Source organism: Acinonyx jubatus, chromosome D3 (genome assembly GCF_027475565.1).
Source record: "Acinonyx jubatus isolate Ajub_Pintada_27869175 chromosome D3, VMU_Ajub_asm_v1.0, whole genome shotgun sequence".
NCBI classification, from domain to species: Eukaryota; Metazoa; Chordata; class Mammalia; order Carnivora; family Felidae; genus Acinonyx; species Acinonyx jubatus.
In genome coordinates this window covers 84094536-84111968 of record NC_069392.1, presented here as the reverse complement: position 1 = coordinate 84111968, position 17433 = coordinate 84094536, and the positions used below count along the sequence as shown (strand labels likewise).

The window sequence follows — 17433 nt, the reverse complement described above, 5'->3', positions numbered from 1 at the left end:
ACACATGTAATCCTCATTTCTACTACATGAGGTAGGTTTTCTTCATTTTAGGATAAAGACAGTGACAGTGTCAGGATTTGAACACACCTCTGTCAGAACACACATCTCTTCAGCTTTGGTAAAAAAGCAGGACTAGTAATTACACACCTACAAACCATCATTCCTAGGCTTTGCCCCTGTTTCATAGGATTAATTAATATCGGACTGTTAGCCTGTCACCTGATGCCCACTCTGTCACCCTCCCTCCCCAGGTATGTTTAAAGCAAAGTAATAAAATGAGTCTCCTTTCAGTGACTGGAGAGTTCTAGCAAGGCAAATGGGCCACAATTTTATTTTTTAGTTTTTTTAAGTTTATCTATTATTTATTTTTGAGAGAGAGAGAGAGCGCACAAGCGGGGAAGCAGCAGATAGAGGGAGACACAGAATCCGAAGCAGGCTCCAGGCTCTGAGCTGTCGGTACAAAGACCAAACGTGTGGCTTGAACTCACGTTTGATCTCACTGTGAGATCATGACCTGAGCCGAAGTAGGACGCTTAACCGACTGAGTCACCCAGGTGCCCCTGGCCACAATTTTAAATTTTCAACATTTAGCAGTTTTGCTGGAGTATACATTCTCTATAGCCCTAAAGAAATGCACAGAAGAGGGGAGCCTTGGTGACTCACTCGGTTGGACATCTGACTTCGACTCAGGTCATGATCTCATGGTTCATGGGTTCGAGCCCCGCATCGGGCTCTGAGCTGACGACTCAGAGCCTCGAGCCTGCTTTGGATTCTGTGTCTTCTCTCTCTCTGCCCCTCCCCCACTCATGCTCACACTCTCGTTCTCGCTCTCAAAAATGAATAAATGTTGGAAAGAAAGAAAGGAGAAAGAAAGAAATGCACAGAAGGAAGCATCAGAGACTTAGATCACTGTATTTCTCTTCTATTTCTTTATTCAAACTGTAAAGTTGCTACACTATGCTTTTCTTCTTTTTCTTCTATTCTTTTCTTTTCTTCTTCTTTTTTTTTAACTAATACTGGCCAGATAATATAATATTTTTTGGAGCGTGCGTTGTTCATTACTGGCTAGAAGACAGTGTTTCCCATGTTACAAGGTACTCTGACCAATCGTGCGGAAGATCTCTCCTCAAAACAGAATAAACAGAATATCAAGGCTCACACTTCCACTTGACTCTTGCTACCTTTTTAGCTCCTTCCTAGTAGCTTCAAAAAGCATCTGAAGGACAATCCTGAGCTTCGGCACATGTGCACGTGTCTCTCCTTCTCCACCTGCCTGAGATACATCTCCTGTGTCACAGGATTTCTACCCACATACCTGGAAATAAGATGTCACATCACCCCCTCAGATCTCCTGGTATTCTTCTTACACACTTGGGGTTAGCACATTGTGTTCTAGTTACCTATGTATTTGGTGGCCCCTTATTGATCTCCATCCTCACAGTAAAATACTATAAAGCGATTGTGAATATTGATTATAATATAATATCAACATGTGGTTTATTTAGCTTCAACTCAGTTCTCCATGGGTTTATTCAGCATTATAGATTCTGTTCTTTAAACTTTAGAAAGGTCTTTATATTTTAAGTAAATTTAAGGTAATGAATTTAGAAAACACGAACATACAAGAAAAGGCAGCTTGGTATCGTGGAAGATAAGTAAAACTTTGTGTTAGTTTGCATACTTGGGAGTTCCCTGGGTGAAATCTGGTCAAGGAGAGACCCAAGAAAGAGGCAGGCCACCCCAGGTCGGTAGGTGGCAGGTTTACTGAGCAAGGGAACTCATATACTAGGCTTATCAGCCACAAGGTGCTGAATCTTAAAAAGTACACAGAGAAGCCTTAATGGGGTTCAGCCACATATTCAGTCCAGATGGTCTCAACAACACATTGCCTGTTCAAGACTGTGCTTGAAATGCTTCTGCCTACAGGTACGGTGGAAGGTGCCCTCCAAGGACAGGGTAAGGTGAGGAACCTCTGACTGCTCCAGTCCAGCCCTCAGGTCAACTGGTGGTAGCATCCTCACAATGACCTCTCCCAACATGTGGGAATCCAACAGATGGATTCACATCATGGCTCAGCCATTTACTAGCTGTGCAACCTTAGACTAATCATTCCATGTCTCATAAAGAAGGGACCTCATAGGACAGAGGGAAGAGTCAACAAGATGAGCCCACATCCTAGTGCACAGTAGTTTCCTAACAAGGTCGACTCCTTTAACTTACAAAGTAAGTGCAATTTGCCACAGAGGACAAAGCCACACATAGGGACACTTTCTTTTACTAACGACACGTAGTTCTAACAAAGTACAGAATCAGAATATCCAAATATTCTGTGGTCAGAACAATTAGAGCACCATATACAAATTTTTAAAAATAAAAACCAACACGTTAATGATCTCTGAAACTCGGAATGCAGAACCATAACGACTGGACTTGGAATTCCAACTCGATCCCTTTTGAGAGCCATTGTAAATTCTGGGCAAGTCACTGAACCCTCTAAGCACGTATCCTTCTCTTGGCTGGTGGAAAATAATGCCTATAACATATGATTAGTGTGACAGTGAACAGAAACAAAATATACAAAGTTCACGCCTCTGTAAGGCTACAGAGGAGTCATGAACTAACAGAGGGTAGTATAATGCAAAACTGATAAAAATACCCTTAGCAGCAGACTTTGTTCAGCACATCCATAACCATTATGGATATTTACATACATTATAAAAAGCACTGCTTGTAACAACATCCTTTTAAAGGTCTCAAATAATTCCAATAATTATGGTTATTATATGATATATAATATTAACAAACTAAATTCTCTGTTGAGTGCAAGTGAGTTCCTGTTAATTTCACAATAGTTTGAATACTATTAACCTATATGGCTATTTACATTTATTATTACACAGCTGAATGAAAGAGAAAAAAATGCATTCATTTACTCTCTTCCTAAAATTACTCCTTCCACAATACAGTGTGAATTTTTGCCCAGGATGAATCATTTCCCTCAGTCATTAGTATAAGTCCCACACATTTGTATTGGGATTGAGGGTATTTTACTGCAATGCCCAAGAATATCATTCTTTAGCCAGAATATCTTGATTTTAGTGCATATACTGCTATTTTTTAAATGCCTGTCTTGCAGAAGTTATTTTAACTTCTCTAGTATCTAACTTCCTCATCTGTACATTAAGACCAATATACCTCATGAAGTTGCTATTTGAGGATTTACAAAGATAACCTGCAGAAACTGTCTAGAATACGAGTTTGTCACATTGTCCACACTCTTATCTGAAACTCTTGGGTTTTGAACACCGCTACGAATTAAATTGCATCTCTCCTGAACTCTCACGTTGGATTTCACACCCTCAACGCGACGGTATCTGGAGATGGGGCCTCTGAGATGTAATCAGGTTTAGATGAGGTCATGAGGGTGGGCCCCTCAGGAGGGGGTAAGTGCTCTTATAAGAAGAAACCCCACAGAGCTTGCTTTGTCTCTCTCTCTCTCTCTCTCTCTGTGCTCCCACATACAAAGAAGGAAGTCATGTGAGCACACAGAGAACTGGTGACCATCTGAAAGATAGGGAGAGGGTTCCCCAAGAACCTGACCATGCTGGCACCTTGATTTTGGACTTCTAATCTCCAGAAGGATGGGAAAATAAGTGTCTGTTGTTTAAGCCACTCAGTCTATGGTATTTTGTCATGGCAGTCCAAGCTGACCAAGACAGATACTTTTAGATTTTGTTTTTATTAGCAGAAATGGTGGTGGTTGGTTGGTAGTGGAGATATTTGTAGGAGTAGTGATATTGTGGAAGCGAAAAAAAAGTTCCATGAATCTGAGTAGAAATTTGAGGGATTAGAGCAGATCACTAAAAATATAATTGGCAAAATGAGATGTATATAGAATTTCAATATGATTTCTATTTATTAATAGATTTAGAATCTTAGTGAGGCAGGAAGACTCTCTTTGAAAGGAATTGAGACCAGATCCCTGGTAACATGGTTTCTGTTCCTTCCTATGGAACAATGCTTTCCCCTGTACCCTTTGCACTTTATTGCTCATAGCTCTCAAGCCATGATGACGTCAAATGAAGCCTTATGATATTCATGGAAATACACAAACACACTCACTGACTGTAATGCCCATCTTGTGTGACTACAGTTATTTTCCATTAAAATGTCAAAACGAGTTAAATATGAGTTGGAAAGCATAAGTGTTTCCATTTTGGCACTCTGTATTGCTATAGAATAAATCTGGTAATGAATAATAAAAAGAGTGGATATTTTCAGTAGTATCTTGTCTATCTGCTATTACATTAAGAGATACAACCACATAAAGCCAAAAATTATTGTTAAAGACTTGATTCAATAAACTGTTTACCAAGCAGAGGCCCTTAAATTATCATTTTCTTATTTTGGAATAATTTTAGATTTACTGCTGAAAAAATGGTACAGAGAATTCCTAAAAAGACTTTACCCAGCTATCCCTAATATTCACATCCTAAATAACCATGGAATGTTTTTCAAAACTAAGAAATTAACATTGGTAAAGTACTATTACCTAAACGACAGAGTCTATTGAAAAATCACCTGTGTTTCCACCAATATCTTATTCTGTTTGGGGATCCAATCCAGGACACCACATTGCATTTAGTTGTCCTATCTCCTCAGATCCTTCTGATCTTTGATAATTTTTCAGTCTTTTTCCCTTTTTTTTTTTTGGTTTTCATGGTCTCAAGAGTTTTGAAGACTATTGGTCAGGTATTTTGCAGTGTTAAAATTAATACACAAAAATCTCATTTAAAATGGAGTCAGGAGGAGGGCACCTGTTGGGATGAGCGCTGGGTGTTGTATGGAAACCAATTTGACAATGAATTATATTTAATATAAAAAATAAAAATAAAAATAAAAAATTCTTCCCTAAAAAAAAAACTAAGTACATAAAATGGAGTCAGGAGGCCAGAAGGGGGAGCACTCACTCACCACCACTCTCAGTCACACACCTCTAAGGGAAGAGATGCCCCTTGCAAATGCAATACTGCTTTAACATTCCAACAGGAAGAGGAACATTTCCTTCCTTGCCAGGCAACCCAGCCCACGAGAAGTTGGTATCACCCTGGCCCCTCGCTTTCCTTCAGTGGACCTTTGTCTCCCTCCCAATGTCCTCCATTTTCTTTATAAAATAATGTCTCTCTCCTTTGCTTATCGGACTTGCCTGGGGCTTTTGCTATAGCTTGCTTACTCTGAATTGCAAATCCTCTGCTATTCCCAAATAAACACATTTGCTGGTAAAATAACTGACTGTTTTGTTTTTAAAGTGGGCAGGGAACTATCCACGTAGATCAGTGTCTGCCATGAAATAAAAGAATAAAACGAATAAAAGAACCTCTTTTAAAATGAAGTCAAAGACCAGAAGGGGGGGCTCTCACACCCTGCCACTCAGCCACCCTTCCAGGACTCCACAGAAAGAAAAGTATCTTGCATCCCCAAAGGAAGAGTCCTACACTTGCCTCCAGCAGCAGAGGAAAGGAAGATTTTCTCCTTGCCTGGCAACAACCCAGCCAGGGAGAGGCTGTCACAAGTCAGCCAATGAGGAGCCACTATACTCTGAACCCTGTTTATTCCCATGGACTTTTTTTTATTATAACAGCCACAGCCATTCTTCTCCTTTGTTCTCTAGACTTGCCTGGGGTTCACTCTCAAATTACAATTCCTCTGCTATTCCCCAATAAACCCATTTTGCTGCTAAAAATAACTGGCTGTTTCATTTTCCGGGTCAACACTACAAAGTTCCTCAAATTAGTCTGTCTCAATCAGTTCTTTTTTTATATTTCAAAAGTCTAATGGAAATCTCACCGTAAAGTGATGAAAACACATAGTGTATTGGGGAAAATGATATAAATGCATCACAGCTATTTGGACTATTAATACTTTGACTAGAGGTCTAGTTGAACCCTTAAACATAAATCAGTAACAGAATAATTTAATAAATGCTAATGAATGCCAAGGTTTTCCGTTTTGCTTTCTTTTCTTGTTTGATGCAGTCTTCCAAAATGTTTTGCTTTGTCATCAGAGTAAAATAATAAAAAGGGCTCCGGTGCTGAGACTTGGGAAGTATTCTGTGTCAATGTAAAGTCAAATTCAGCATGAATCAGCGTTCTAAAAACAACCTTCATCCTAGCAGCATAAATAAGCCGAAGCATGAGGAAATCACTTCTTTGTTACTCTTCATCAAACATGATTTTAATAGTGCACTGTGTTCTGCTTTAAGCCCTAGAAGTAGTGTCTTATATAATAAGTATGCTGGAGAAATTCCAGAGATGAGCAGTAAAATGATTGCTTGAGACCAGGGAATCACTCCTCTGAGGAACAAATAAATAAATAAATAAATAAAGGAGTAGGCTTTATTTTGCTTATAAATGAAAGATACTAATTCTTCAAGTACATGAAAGAGAACCACAGAAATGGAATTAGATACCTTGTTTTTATTTTTGTCCCAGGACACAAAATAATAATAAATGCCTTTTGTTAGCAGTATGTGGGAGGGGCTGGTACAGTCTCCTTTGTCTGGTTCTTCAAGGGCATTGAAGACGCAGGGACCATTTGGCTGGTTAGCAACAGATCTCAGTGCTTGCAGGAAGATGCACTTTTCTCCTGTGTTCTGTCCCTTAGCTGATGACAGTCTTGCCTGTCCCATCATAGCTCAGGATGCTGTTTCACTCTCTGAGGGATTGGCGGATCTCACCTTCTCTTTCAGAGTTATCTCCCAAACATGCTAGTTGTCTCACCAAGCAGGCTCCTGAGGACTCTTCAGATTTTCCTTCTAGAAAATTCCATACTGTTGCCAGGACTCCACAGACCCCCAGGATCCCCAGATGTTCCATGGCCTCAGTTTTCCACTGCATTAGGCAGCTAGCCAGCTTGCCACAATTAAATACCCTCTTAATTCCTTTCTATCTGATGGAAACCCTTTTTACCTCATAGCAATCTCTTTTCCTTAGTGTTTTCTCTTTCCAAGGTGATTTTACACAAAGGACATCCCTTTTCCATTTAAGACTCACTGTGAAGTAAATGGTGATTTCTTGGCTTTAGTTCACAGCCATAATTATGTGTTTTTAGCTGGGACTCGTTCACAAGCGTTACCTTCACCAAAAGTCGGGTATAATGGACCTTTTCCACCATGTTGACCTAGTGAACTCTTCACTTCAAATAGGATTTGGTCAGAAACTCAGAAGAATTTCTGATTATAGGAACTGTCAAACCCGAGGGTCCACTGGACTAAAGGGAGTCACGGAAACTTCACCTCTAGAGATTTTAAAGCCTACAGAAGAAAGTGGACTATGTGGGAGCGGCTTTTATTTGTATTCCCTTCGGAAAGTAAGATAAGATATGAATGATAACTTGGGGTACAGGACTCAATTACTTATTTATAACTGTGTATCAGATAAACAAATCAGCAAAACCAAATAAGCAAAGCCCATCCAGGAATAGACACTGCAACTAGAGAACTTGTAGTTCTGAGCAACTCCAAGTGGTAGTCCACGGTCCTGGTCCTCTCGCAACATATGTACGGTACTAGCGAGAGGCACAGTTTTGTGAAAAGTGGTTAATACGTAGGATTCAGTTTAATGCACTGATAAGGTTATCTTTGGCTATCATTTCAGTATAGATATGAACTTTGGTATCTTTCAATGCTGGCCTATATTTAATTGCTGTTAAATATATCCCAACACCAGAATCACTCCCAAACACTCATTCAAAAACTATTTGAGAATTTTATATTTTGTGGACATAGTAGAAAAAGGAAAGGAAGGAAGGAAGGAAGGAAGAGAGAGAGAGAGAGAGAGAAAGAAAGGATAACAACCACCAAAATTCTATTCTTAAGGAAATAAAGTTCCTGCTTCGTGCAGGATTTCTTTTTCCTATCCCAGTGGATAGACAGGTGATAGCAGATAATTACGTGAATTCGTAAGTAGTCTTTTCAATAGTGCTAAGCCCTGTGGAGGGAATCACAGCACAAGGATGGGGAGGGGAGGGGAGGCTACCCATTCAGCACTACAGAAAGAGACAGGAGTGATGCGGACATCTGGGGACTGAGCCCTGCAGTCAGATTTGTGCACGCACAAACCCCAGATGTGAGCCCTGCATCATTCGTGTTATCTAATGCAACATAAAAACATTGCTGTATGCTAACATTGAGATAATGCTTAAAGAACAATATGTAAACCTCAATTTCTCTCATTTCATGTAGTTGGAATGAGCAAAATGAATATGCTAGTCTTTTCCGTTTCTATTATCTTGCTTCCACTTTGTCTTAATTATGCCGAAAAACAATTGTGAAATTCACAAGGGCAAAGGATGATTTCCCCAGTTCTCACCAATAGCAATTTGTGAGCAGGCCAAGTGTTTTTTTTTTTTTTTTTTTTTTTTTTTCGCCTGAATACATACAGTTCTCTTGACTGCGTTTGTCTACCAGGCCATCAATGAAATACTGGGTGAGAATACACACGTGGCTTAGAGTCACAGCCAGACATGAAATGCTTCACTGCGGTAGCAAGTTTTAGGTTGAGAGTGTGAAATTGTCATCATTATCATGAGAATGAAAGCTAGTTGTACAGCAGGCCTGCTGAGCGGTACCCCAAGCAGGTGGTGGTTTTTGGAAACAATCACAGCACTGGAAGGAATCTCACAATGATACTCTTTCAGCTTCTGCTTTCAGACAGGCCAACACTGGCACAACAGAGAACAAAAATCCTCTCCCTTTGCTCAAGATCACCGGGAAAGAACCATGTCTTCCGAGCTGTAGTTTCTCTCAAGTCAGAATATCCCTTGGCTGTATACTAACGTGTGATTTTGAAATTCATGGTCTTTTACCTTCATCCGTCAGTCGTACAGGTGGAATTCAATCATCAGGAAAAACAGCATTCCATTAACAAATCCAGTTTGTATTTATTTTATGAATCTAGTTAGTACCGTGTTCAATCATGCCAAGAGGTTCAGGATCACAGAAGAGTTTTGGGATCACAATTTCAAACTGATATTTTGACCAGTAAGTAAAAGTCAAATGTCCAAATCAAACCGCAAAATATTTCCTCTTCATTTTACTTCCCCTCCTGGGTTTCGTATTTCTTCCATTTTTAAAGCATATTTTTAGTCACCCAAGCTTCAAATCTTGGTGTTGCTATTGATTCTCCCCTTCCCTTATCTAAACCATCCCCAAATCCATCGGTAAAATCCAGAAGAGATGCCACTGTGATATTGTGAAATGACTTGAATTGAGAAAAAAAAAACATCTAGGAAAGAGAAAAGACTAAAAATAAACATGATAGAGGACCTTAAAAATCAGAGAGAGCTTTCATTTGCTGCAGCAGGAGTCAACGATCAATTTATTAAGAGAGGGATGCAACGGAAATAATATTGAAAGGATACCAGACCAGCGTCAGGGTTAAAATGGCTATGACCATACAGACATGGCCTCGGGTAATTAGCACATTGACACCACAGAAAGAGAGTCAGTGGAAACAAAGAAGATGAGCCCAAGATGAAAACCATTACCGGGGAAATTTACAATTTCACAATCAACTAGACAGGAGTGAAGCCACAGATGGATTGGAGCTACATCTAAGTTTTCATACCTTCGTAACTAAATGAATGATGGCATTTACGCAATTGTCAAAACACCGGAGAAATGTGTTTAGTCGTAGGTGTACTGAGTTCGATATGACATATAAACATTTGCATTAAGAAAACTGCTCTTGACAAAGTTATAAACTGCAGGCTTCCTGTAAAATGGATGCTTTCCAATCTACCTCTTAGAATAATTCCTATTAACTATATCTTCCTCGTGAAAATATTATCTTCCTCCAGCCTCTTGATACAAATTTGCAGACTCATCCAATGTTGATTCCTCGCCTGCTACTCAATATTTAGTGCTTTTTCGCTTTAAAACTATAAAGTTGCCTATTCTTCAAAATATCAAATCAGCAAACGTTTCCACTACTTCTTTCAAACTGGTTGATCAAGTTAGTTTAAGTCTACAAACCTTCTGAATTGTCTTAAATGCAAGCTATCAACTTAAAATAAAATTATTCAATGCCCCTAATAATCCACTGTTCTTTAAAGTATCTTAAAGTTAATGTGCATCCCGGGGGGCCTGGGTGGCTGAGTCAGTTACACATCTGACTCTTGGTTTTGACTCAGGTTCATGAGTTCGAGCCCCACATCAGGCTCTGAGCTGACAGTATGGAGCCTCCTTGGGATTCTCTCCCTTCCTCTCTCCCTACCCCTCCCATGCCCTGTCGCTGGCTCTCTCTCTCAAAATAAATAAATAAACTTAAAAAAAAAAAGTTAAGGTGCATCCTTCGAATCAGAGACTTTAACGTGCTTAATGCATGTTTATGCCTGCATTAGCAACATCTGTTAATTTTCAAATTTTAAATTTTGCATTGATAATATAAAACATCATGTATAACACATTACAAAACCTATTCTTCACTCCAATTACACGATTAAACTTTATCCATGTTGATATGCTGTATTTTTTTCCTTTTTGTTTATTTGTAGGAATTTAAAAATATATTTAATTTTAAATCCTTTATTAGGTAAATGTGTTGGAAACACATTTTGTAGCTTGGCTTTTCACTTTTTTATAGTTCCGTTTTTCACACAAGTTTTTGACATAGTCAAATTTGTCAATTATTTCCTTTATGGCAGTATGTTTATGACTTATGCTTATTAAAAGAAATGCATAATGCTACATTTATGTGGTTACTGATTTGAATTTTTTCACCCTCTCATTTTTTTGCTTCCTGTTTTAATATTTTGCGATTTTCCTACTTTGTAATGGCTTAACACAATTTCTTAGAGCACCTCCCCTTTTTTGCTTCAGCCACCTCGGAAACTCTTTGCATCCCATGCCATACAAATATCCATTTGGTTGACAAAAACGTTTAATCACTCATGCATAACATTTCTCCCTTAGGTTTCATTTTCTCTACTAAAAAGTAATGGAATCTTACTATAGTAAGCACTCTTCTATTAGCATCCCATCTGATCCCTGCCTTCACATTGTTTTATTCCACTACAGTTCCTGAATTATCGCATGATAAATGTCCTAAAGCACAGCTCTGGCCATGTTATCTCTTTGGACCAAAAAACAAATACAAATACCAAAAACAAATCTTTCAATGCTTCACCAGAGCCCATTGCTTACAAGAGAGATCTTGAATTCTGAAGCTTGCCATCCAAGAACCTTCACGAGCTAGTCACAAAGTCCAATCAAACAACTGTCAATTTTACCACGAAAATCCTCTCCTCAAACTGCACTGGTTTACTCATTACCCCCTTGAGTAGATTTGTTTCAGTTCCTGTTTCAATCATATTCTGAATCTCAAATCCCTTTATTTTTCGATTCACACTCTTGAGAATCCTGGCTACGTCTGAATCCTATCTTGTCCTACCTTCCCCATGGGGCTTTCCTAGATCAAACCGGTGAAAAGGGATGTCCCTTTACCCCATTTTCCTTTATCATCTGTTCTTTGGTGTCTTTTGAGAATTAATCTCCCTTATTAGATTATAATCTCCTTCAGAGAAGGGGCTGTGCCTTATATATCCCTGCATTCCTCTCCCGTCCCTAAACTCATTCGGAGCAAAGTAATTACTTAAAAGTTGCTGGATTAATAAGTCAATACCCTAAGTGGTTTTGCCTTCTGTGATTTGAGTTACCCAACCACAGTCCAGATGCAGGTGATCCCCTTTATGACAGACATATCATCAGGAGGTCAACAGTGGCCTAAGCAATGTCACAGTGCCTACATCATTCACCTGACTTCAGCTCAACATGCAGGCGTTTTATCATCTCACATCATCACGAGAAGAAGGGGGAGTATATTACAATAAGGTATTTTGAGAAAGACCATATTCACATACCTTTTATTACAGTGGTTTGTTGTAATTGTTTATTTTATTAGTTCTTGTGAATCTCTTACTGAGCCCCTTTATAAATTAAACTTTATCACAGGTGTGTTACATAAGCGAAAAAACTGGGTATATATAGGGTTAGGTACTATCTGTGGTTTCAGCATCCACTGGGGGGTCTTAGAACATGTCCTTCATGGATAAGGGGGATGCCCGTGGTCTTTTAAAAATTCCAAAGTGGGCACTTACTCTAGACCACACATTGGTCTAAATATTTAAAATGGATTCACTCATTTCATCCACAAAACAACACTTTTTGGCTTCACCATTACATGTGTTACACGTGATGAGGCACAGAAATGTTAAAAAGAAGAAAGACACTAACTGAGATGCAGGACCAAATCCTGATACTCTCGTTTCAGAGCCTCTTTTTGTAATGACTACATTACCTCCTCATGCATCGTGTCCTTGAGTCTTAAGCAAGGTATCAACGTATCGATTTTAAAGATGGGAAAACTAACACCAAGATATGAAGACAGGTAGAATTTCTCCAGGGATAAAAGCCTTAAGGGGAGGTGGGGGGGGGAAAGGTTGCTAAAAACAAAGAAATGGGCTAAAAGAGAGGTGCTATACAGACACAAAATATACAGCCCAGAAATGGGCTAAAAGAGAGGTGCTATACAGAAACAAATGTCTGTTTCTATTGTTTTTGTTTGTTTGTTTTTGAAGTCACTCGTGTGGGAAATGCCTCTTCCTCAATCTTCACTCAAACACCCCTTCCCATTGTTTTCTGTTCATCTAAATCAGAGAGAAACATATTCTAAATATCTACAAGAAAGCCTTGTTTCTCAAGAATTGGAAACCAGGCAAGGAAGGAGAATTACCCATTTATTCTGATACAATGAAAATCTCAACACACTGCACGTGTGAAAACCCAGGAGACAGTCTCTTGTCTACCAAAAAAGAAAAGAGAGAGTTTGCAACTCTACTTTCCTCCTTCTAAAACCTCAGAAACCTAAGGTCAATACTGGGCTTGTTGGCGATCAAACACACCAAGAGATCTTTCTTCCACGTGCTTAGTTATAAATAAATTCTTAACCCCAAACAGGTCCCAAACAGGGCCCCAGAACACCCTTTTAAACAAAATGTGTATCCTTTCTTTTTAAGTACCCAAATCTTGTTTAGTAATAAAAATCAGGAGTGAAAGAAAATGTCAAGGTCTAAACTAAATGGCATTTGCTAGCATGGGCACCTTGAAGCCTGAGCCCCTAATCCCAGCTCAGTAGGGGAACAGAGGTATCTCACCTCCTGCAGAAGCTTCTCGCCTCTTGGCAGGAAAAAGACTTAAAAGCTCCAAGAATTCCAAAGGCCAGGAGGAACTAGCTTAAAGGGTGACTGCTTTCAAACATCTAAAGCTGCCTTAAAATGCATGGTCTTCAGCAAGAGTTTTTACTCAGAAAGTTAATTTCATTGCAAAAAGTACACAGTTTTTCTTACTCACTTCACCTTGTTACTGCTCTCATTTTCTCCCAATTTGATTTTGGCCGCTGGTTCAAAAATGTATTGGCTTTCTGTTTTAAGCCACAGAATTTGATTTGGGTGTTTTGTTTAAGTATTACGTTAGTTTTATTGTTTAACCTGCCTCTTCTTTCCAGCCAACGTTCTGGACATTGTTTCAATCAGGTAACAGCAGCAATCATAATTTTCAGTAATAATAAATCGCACCTTAAGTTCTAATTATGTTCCCCACTATTCTGAGGGACTTATAAATACTAACATAATTTAAACCAAACCAAAACCCAATGAGATAGGCAATATAATTATCCCTCCTTACAGAATGGGATGCTCAGGCAGAAAAGTTACGTAACTTAATGAAAGTTTGGCATGACACTAAATTATTGCTATTTTTTTGCTAAATTGGCTTCCTACCTCTGCTGTCCCTCTAAACTATTCTGTACAATGGCATAAAAATAATCGTACTAACAATTTCTTGGGGTGCCTGCGTGGTTCGTTGTGTCAAACATCTGATCTTAATTACGTCTCAGGTCATGATCTCAGGCAGAGTCTGCTTGGGATCCTCTCTCCCTCTCTCTCTCTCTCTCTCTCTCTCTCTCTCAAAATACATTAAGAAACTTAAAAAAATTCTAAATTTCATGACACATTTGAAGGTTTCTATTTGCATACTGGTAAATTCTTACTGTGCAGGCTAATAACATACAAAGCCCTTCACGAAATCCCTACCCCAGCCTCTCCAACTGTCCCTACTTCTTTTTATTCAAACCAAGCCCTCTAGGGACTCTCAACTACTTGCCAACATTCTTTAAAAAAAAAAAAAAAGCTTTACTAAGGTATCACTAACAAATAAAAATTTTACATTGAAGGTGTCCAGCTTCATGCTTTGATCTATATGTATAAACTGTGACATGATGGTCATAATCAAGATAATTAATATACCCATCACCTCACAGTAATCGTTTTCTTCTTGTATCTTGTTGCTGTTGTGACAACACTTAAGATCTACCAGCTTCACAAATTTCAAGTATACAATGCAGTATCCTTAACTCGAGTCACTATGCTGCGCGTTCAAATTTTTTTCTTTGTGCTTTCCCGATGTCCCAACATCTGGACAACCTGATAACCTTTTCCCATCAATGTAAGACTTAGTTTTCAAGGAAGAAGATTTTGAGCGGATCAAGCTTATCTGCTCATCATAAGGCCTTGGCTTCAAATTACATAATATGACCCATCATTCCCACATTCTAAAATGTGTACCACAGATACACCTGCATTCATAATAACGCTACGTGCATGAGTTCCATACGGCACGAGTGCTGACAGTAACAAAATATTGGAAGTAATACCAACACCTGTTAGTGAGGAAATTATTAAACTATGACACATCTACACACTGGAATAAAACAGGTGTCTGGGTCCTGATATGAAGATATCTGTAGGAGTATGTTTAGTGTGATAAAGAAAAAAAGTAAAAATATATAGCCATATTTTCTTGGATCTCCATAAGAAACACTAGAACTCCAAAAAAAAAAGAACTTTAAAAATTGGTTTCCACCACAGGATTGAGGAGTAGGGTCTACCAAGATGAGGACAGAAGAGAAGTTTCTCAATTTAAAAATTATGGGCCAGTAATATTCCTTTTCTCTCTGTCAAGGAATATTAAAATGTGATCCACAAGTATGGATGTTTTACAGAGATGTTTTTGCCTTTAAAAGAAAATGTAGGGGCGCCTGGGTGGCGCAGTTGGTTAAGCGTCCGACTTCAGCCAGGTCACGATCTCACAGTCCGTGAGTTCGAGCCCCGTGTCAGGCTCTGGGCTGACAGCTCAGAGCCTGGAGCCTGTTTCCGATTCTGTGTCTCCCTCTCTCTCTGCCCCTCCCCCGTTCATGCTCTGTCTCTCTCTGTCCCAAAAATAAATAAATGTTGAAAAAAAAAATTTTTTTAAATAAAAAAAAATAAAAGAAAATGTATATGGACAGCCATTAAATATTTGTGGCCCCGTTTGTGTTTTAAAATAGTTAACTCTGGGGGCACGTGAGTGGCTCAGTTGGTTGAGTGTCTGACTTTGGCTCAGGTCATGACCTCCAGGTCTGTGAGTTTGAGCCCCGTCTTGGAGCCCTGTACTGACAGCTCAGAGCCTGGAGCCTGTTTCGGATTCTGTGTCTCCCTCTCTCTCTGCCCCTCCCTTGTTTGCACTCTGTTTCTCACAAAAATAAATAAACATTAAAAAAATAAAATAAAATAAAATAAAATAAAATAAAATAAAATAAAATAAAAATAAAATAACTCCGGGGGCACCTGGGTGACTCAGTTGGTTAAGTGTCGAACTCTTGGTTTTGGCTCAAGTCATGATCTCACCGTTTCCGGGATCAAGCCCCGCATCAGGCTCTGTGCTGATAACACAGAGCCTGCTTGGGATTTTCTGTCTCCCTCTTCCTGTGCCCTTCTCTCTCTTTCTCTCTCTCTCTCTCAAAATAAATAAACTTAAAAAAAAATAAAAAAGAATGGTTAACTCTGGCAGTGGGGTGTAGAGTAGTTTGATGAGGAAAAGCTTGAGGCAGGGTGATCCCTTAGCAGTCTTTGCTTTATTTTTTTTTCAATATATGAAGTTTATTGTCAAATTGGTTTCCATACAACACCCAGTGCTCATCCCAAAAGGTGCCCTCCTCAATACCCATCACCCACCCTCCCCTCCCTCCCACCCCCATCAACCCTCAGTTTGTTCTCAGTTTTTAAGAGTCTCTTATGCTTTGGTTCTCTTCCACTCTAACCTCTTTTTTTTTTTTTTCCTTCCCCCCCCCCCCCCCATGGTCTTCTGTTAAGTTTCTCAGGATCCACATAAGAGTGAAAACATATGGTATCTGTCTTTCTCTGGATGGCTTATTTCACTTAGCAAAACACTCTCCAGTTCCATCCACGTTGCTACAAAGGGCCATATTTCATTCTTTCTCATTGCCACGTAGTACTCCATTGTGTATATAAACCACAATTTCTTTATCCATTCATCAGTTGATGGATATTTAGGCTCTTTCCATAATTTGGCTATTGTTGAGAGTGCTGCTGTAAACATTGGGGTACAAGTGCCCCTATGCATCAGTACCTCTGTATCCCTTGGGTAAATTCCTAGCAGTGCTATTGCTGGGTCATAGGGTAGGTCTATTTTTAATTTTTTGAAGAACCTCCACACTGTTTTCCAGAGTGGCTGCACCAATTTGCATTCCCACCAACAGTGCAAGAGGGTTCCTGTTTCTCCACATCCTCTCCAGCATCTATAGTCTCCTGATTTGTTCATTTTGGCCACTCTGAAGCAGTCTTTGCTTTAAATAACAGTTGATACACATTACGAAACTTTGAATGTCACGCTGTCTCACTTAACTCTCACATCAACGCTTTGTGGTGGCTACTCCTATTATTTCCATTTTACAGAGGATGCAACTGAGACTCAAGGAAACTACTAGTCTAGCAGGACCAAGGACAGCATTCTGCGTGAGGGAAGGGAGGGTGTCCAGAAGGAAGGAGGGGGAGGGTTGACATTTAAAAGGAAATGAGGAGCCCAAGTCTTGGTTTCGGTTCAGGCCGTGATCTTGCAGTTTGTAGGTTCGAACCCCAAGTCAAGTTCTGCGCTGGAAGCTCAGAGCTTGCTTGGGATCCTCTCTCTCTCCCTCTCTTTCTGCCCCTCCCCTGCTTGTTCCCTCTCTCTCTCTCTCTCTCTCTGTGTGTGTGTCTCAAAATAAATATACTTAAAAAAATTAGAAAGAAATGGAGAGAAGGATTTCTAAGGAGACAATAAGAAAGGTAAGAGGGTAACTAGAGAGTGAAGCATTCACTGATTGAGAGAGTAGGAACATCAAGAATGGCCTAGAAAGGGACAAATGAATCATCTAAGAATGCAGATTTTAACTACTCCTATGGAGGAAAATTAAAGATACTGTGTAGCTTGCTTAAAAGAAATGACACTAAAAATTAGACAGGTCCATGGCAATTTCTGTTGTAATCTAGATGCCACAGGAC

General features: G+C 39.4%; 1 protein-coding gene across 1 annotated transcript in view; it reads right to left on the bottom strand.

Annotated features, from left to right (window-relative positions):
• Positions 1 to 17433, bottom strand: part of DOK6 (docking protein 6) — a 365783-nt gene that overhangs the window by 252129 nt on the left and 96221 nt on the right. The window lies entirely within an intron of this gene.